The following is a 6,098-nucleotide window of genomic DNA, read 5'->3' on the forward strand; positions in this document are numbered from 1 at the left end:
GATTCAGGGACTGATTCGAATTCTGTATAAGAATCCGATTTTATATGATTTCGCCGTAATTCAGACTTAGGTCTTCGGCAGAGGATACATAGAACCACTTTCAGACTATTTCTTGATCGTTCAACTCTCCAATTACACGTGGAAAAAATCAACGCAGGAATCTTTCCGTGTGATTTCTGATTTATTTTATTTTCTCGTGATAGTCATTTCCCTCTAGGTAGGTGAGAAACAACCAAATATTTTAGCATTTAGATGAAAAGAAATGGTAACTGAAATTTCGTGAAAAGACTTCTCTACAACTAAAACGACTTTGTATCAATGTTTGCCACCCTATGTCGCTTATCATATCCGTGACACTCTTTCCCCTTTGTCATGACAGTACAAAACTAGCTGCCTTTCTTTGAACTTTTTCCATGTCCTCCATAAATCCTATCCAGTAAGGACCCAATCCCCATGGAGCAATACTCCAGAGGAGGACGGACAAGCGTAGCGTAGACAGCCTCTTTAGTAGATTTGTTGACCTAAGTGTTCTGCCAATAAAAGGCAGTCTTCAGTCCACCTTCCCCACATCATTTACTGTGTCATGATACCGGTCTCATCTAGAGGAACTCAAACTTTCTGTTGTTGAGGGTCAACTGCCATTTTTCGCAAGATGCAAATGTCATATCGAAATCATTTCTGACTCGTTTTGATTTTCTGATAACTTTACTAGAGTGTAAGTGTAATCACCAATCGCCAGTAAGAAAAGAAGGCTGCTAAGATTGTTTTCTAAATAATTTATAAAAATTGAAACAGTGGAGGGCTGTCACGTTTTATTGGGGAACCCTAGATATTTCCGCCAGTTACTACGAACTGTGCGATCGTTCTCACAGGAAATCACGAATGCAATCGCACAGCTGACACTCTACTCCATAGAGAATGAGTTTAATAGACGTCGTTTGCGTGGAACGGAATCAAATGTCTTCTAGAAATGTAGAAATATGAAATCAACTTAAGATCCCCTATCAATAGTACTCATTACTTGGGTGAGTAAAGAGCCAGTTGTGTTTCAGAAGAACGGTATTTTCCAAATCCGAGCTGCATATGTGTGAAAAGATCGTTTTCTTACAGATATTTTATAAAGTTGGACGCGCTGTATAAGCACCAAAATGTTAGTAAAAATTGATGCCAATGACATGAGCCGAAAATTCAGTGGACTACTTCCGTTTCCATTCTTGTATATTTTTGTGACCTGTGCCGCTTTCCAATCTTAAGATACGGATCTTTGTCATCTTTGACAGAAATACAATATCGCTGACAACCGTAAAGTTTTTAGTTTTTCTCCTCGAACATTAATTAGACTCCAAATTTTTTTCGGCTTGATCCACAGTTTTCGCAATGTACAGATTGAATACCGAGGACAGGTTACAACCTGGTCTAACTGCCTTCTCAACTACTGCTACCCTTTCATGTCTGTCGACGCTTAAAACAGCTGTCAGCACTGAGAGAGTAAGAAAATGTAATAAAATGTGGCTGTATGACAGATGACTGGTGTACTTACACAAAGCCAGACATCATTATCAACACTTTGTACGATCGGATGTGTGTGTATTTTGGCAGATAAGTAATATGAGGCCTTCGACACATACAAAGATATACATCTCACTCTGGATTTAATGTTTTCAGCTATAAATACAGATAGTACTGGAGTATGCCAAACACATACATATGTTTGGCGAAATTTATTAATTAGAATTTTATCCAGAATGAGATTTTCACTCGGCAGCAGAGTGTATGCTGATATGAAACTTCCTGGCGGATTAAAACTGTGTGCCGGACCGTGACTCGAACTCGGGACCTTTGCCTTTCGCGGGCAAGTGCTTTATCAACTGAATTACGCAAGCACGACTCACGACCCGTTCTCACAGCTTTAATTCCGTCAGTACTTCGTCTCCTACCTTCCAAAGTTCACCGAAGCTCTCCTGCGTAGCTTGCACATCTAGCACTCCTGGAACAAAGGAATTTTATCAATCACAATAAATGTACATCATCAGAAGGTGCTCGAAAGTCGTGAGTTAACAAAAGAAAGCTTGATGTCATTTCGGTACAATTTGAATTTCAGTACAGTTACGGAATTTATTTGTTCACTATATACTGAATATTGATATACATTTCGGTACAATTTGAATTTCAGTACAGTTACGGAATTTATTTGTTCACTATATACTGAATATTGATATACATAAATTTCTAATGACGTTTATGTATAAAGTTATGAAAACAAAATGTATTTTCTAGATGAAAGTGTTAACAATGGTTTTAAAGATATGTATCAGACTTCATATGCCATAATAAGAAAATTCAAAGACACAGGCATTGTACACTGTCATGTCTGTGGTGACAGCAACACTATGCTGAAAAGAAGACTTTCAGCTGCGATGACCCTCTGATGTCCTCACGTGGAAGGCATGCCGATAAGTGGGTGATCTCACACTTTCGTATACAATGTAAGACCACCCACGTATCTAATGCCCCCATGTGCGCTGCTCTGTTGTAGTGCACCCATTGTTCATTATTGTCGGTAAAAAGGAAGTCAGAAACTGTACACTACTTAGGACTTACAGAATTTGGTATCAGTTTGAAATACAGGGTGTTACAAAAAGGTACGGCCAACTTTCAGGAAACATTCCTCACACACAAAGAAAGAAAATATGTTATGTGGACATGTGTCTGGAAACGCTTACTTTCCGTGTTAGAGCTCATTTCATTACTTCTCTTCAAATCACATTAATCATGGAATAGAAACACACAGCAACAGAACGTACCAGCGTGACTTCAAACACTTTGTTACACGAAATGTTCAAAATATGCTCCGTTAGCGAGGATACATGCATCCACCCTCCACCGCATGGAATCCCTGATGCGCTGATGCAGCCCTGGAGAATGGCGTATTGTATCACAGCAGTCCACAATACGAGCACGAAGAGTCTTTACATTTGGTACCGGGGTTGCGTAGACAAGAGCTTTCAAATGCCCCCATAAATGAAAGTCAAGAGGGTTGAGGTCAGGAGGGCGTGGAGGCCACAGGATTGGTCCGCCTCTACCAATCCGTCGGTCACTGACTCAGTTGTTGAGAAGCGTACAAACACTTCGACTGAAATGTGCAGGAGCTCCATCGTGCATGAACCACATGTTGTGTCGTACTTGTAAAGGGAAATGTTCTAGCAGCACAGGTAGAGTATCCCGTATGAAATCATGATAACGTGCTCCATTGAGCGTAGGTGGAAGAAATGGGGCCCAATCAAGACATCACCAACAATGCCTGTACTGTAGAGCAATGAGTCGCATGTCAACACAAGCACCGAAGTCAACATTACCTTCCTTCAATTGGGCCAACTGGCGGTGAATCGAGGAAGTACAGTACATACAGACGAAACTAAAATGAGCTCTAACATGGAAATTAAGCGTTTCAGCACTCATGTCCACATAACATCTTTTCTTTATTTGTGTGTGAGGAATGTTTCCTGAAAGTTTGGCCGTACATTTTTGTAACACCCTGTATACTTACATATCTTTACCTGACAATATTGTCTACTTATCTGCGCCTTTTGTGTATTTTAAACTTCACATTCTATTACACTTTTAGCACCGTATCAAGACTGCATTATACATATATCTCAAAACAGAACAAAAAAGTAGCTAGATGAGCAACTTTACCCACACAACATGCTAGAATCTTAATTGTTTCTCTCATATTTGTATTAAGACCTCGTATTTTATTTCTGGTGTTTAATTTCTAATCGGGCCTTAACCTAAGAATAGTTCAGGAAACTATGATACTTAACAAATTACAGAGGCACTCTCTTCTTACAACATTATTCCTTCGAATTACGTAATTTGTTAGCAGTATTTTCTATTCTATGTCCCTCCTAAATATTTTCACAAACTTAGCAGAAGCACTGGAAAAATGAACAAGTTATCGAAACATCAGGGAGCGTATTTTTATAGTGAGAAAAGTATTATTTATTGTTTCAGATGTTACTGATACATTGTCCTCAAATTCAACGACTAAAACAACTTCTTTTGCAATCTTTAATATTTCAACCTTCCTTCCAGTTACTTTTATCTTTTTCCACGCAGATTGATAACCACATCATCCACCACATCATCTAATCGATACAGACTAGTATATTTTTGCTCTAACGATTTCCTTACATTCGCTTTGTGTTAAGATAATACCATTATCAAATAGCAGTTCAGTTATTTTTGTTTCTATTGCCACATCCAATATTATTAACAAGATCAAAATGACATATTTGTATGAATAATTTGGAAAATATTTCGAGTAGATTTCCCCACAGTGTTATAGTTCTGGGTGGAGATTTTAATTTGCCGAATATAGACTGGGAGACTCAAACGTTCATAATGGGTGGCAGGAACAAAGAATCTAGTGAAATTTTTTATGTGCTGTATCTGAAAACTACCTTGAGCAGTTAAACAGAGAACCGACTCGTGGCGATAACATATTAGACCTTCTGGCGACAAACAGACCCGAACTATTTGAAACACTTAGCGCAGAACGGGGAATTAGCGATCATAAAGCGGTTACTGCATCGATGATTTCAGCCGTAATTAGAAATATTAAAAAAGGTAGGAAGATTTTTCTGTTTAGCAAAAGAGACAAAACGCAGATTTCAGAGTACCTGATGGCTCAACACAAAAGTTTTGTCTGAAGTACAGATAGCGTTGAAGATCAGTGGACAAAGTTCAAAACCTTCGTACAATATGTGTTAGATGAGTACCTGCCAAGCAAGATCGTAAGAGATGGAAAAGAGCCACCGTCGTACAACAAGCGAGTTAGAAAACTACTGCGGAAGCAAAGGGAACTTCATAGCAAACATAAACATATCTAAAGCTTTGCAGACAAACAAAAATTACGCGAAGCGAAATGTAGTGTGAGGAGGGCTATGCGAGAGGCGTTCAATGAATTCGAAAGTAAAGTTCTATGTACTGACTTGGCAGAAAAATCCTAAGAAATTTTGGTCTTGTGTCAAAGCGGTAGGTGGATCAAAACAAAATGTCGAGACACTCTGTGACCAAAATGGTACTGAAACAGAGGATGACAGACTAAAGACCGAAATACTAAATGTATTTTTCCAAAGCTGTTTCACAGAGGAAGACTGCACTGTGGATCCTTCTCTAGATTGTCGCACAGATGACAAAATGGTAGATATCGAAATAGACGACATAGGGATAGAGAAACGATTAAAAACGCCCAAAAGAAGAAATGGCCGCTGGATCTGATGGGATACTAGTTCGATTTTACACATAGAACGCGAAGGAACTTGCTCCTCTTCTTGCAGCGGTGTACCATAGGTCTCTAGTAGAGCGAAGCGTTCCAAAGGATTGGAAAAGGGCACAGGTCATCCCCGTTTTCAAGAAGGGACGTCGAACAGATGTGCAGAACTATAGACCTATATCTCTAACGTCGATCAGTTGTAGAATTTTGGAACACGTATTATGTTCGAGTATAATGACTTTTCTGGAGACTAGAAATCTACTCTGTAGGAATCAGCATGGGTTTCGAAAAAGACGATCGTGTGAAATCCATCTCGCGCTATTCGTCCACGAGACTCAGTTGGCAATAGACACGGGTTCCCAGGTAGATGCCGTGTTTCTTGACTTCCGCAAGGCGTTCGATACAGTTCCCCACAGTCGTTTAATGAACAAAGTAAGAGCATATGGACTATCAGACCAATTGTGTGATTGGATTGAAGAGTTGCTAGATAACAGAACGCAGCATGTCATCTCAATGGACAGAAGTCTTCCGAAGTAAGAGTGATTTCGGGTGTGCCGCAGGGGAGTGTCATAGGACCGTTGCTATTCACAATATACATAAATGACCTTGTGGATGACATCGGAAGTTCACTGAGGCTTTTTGCGGATGATGCTGTGGTATATCGAGAGGTTCTACCAATAGTAAACTGTACTGAAATGCAGGACGATCTGCAGAGAATTGACGCATGGTGCAGGGAATGGCAATTGAATCTCAATGTAGAAAAGTTTAATGTGCTGCGAATACATAGAAAGAAAGATCCTTTATCATTTAGCTACAATAT

The sequence above is a fragment of the Schistocerca gregaria genome, chromosome X (genome assembly GCF_023897955.1).
Source record: "Schistocerca gregaria isolate iqSchGreg1 chromosome X, iqSchGreg1.2, whole genome shotgun sequence".
NCBI classification, from domain to species: Eukaryota; Metazoa; Arthropoda; class Insecta; order Orthoptera; family Acrididae; genus Schistocerca; species Schistocerca gregaria.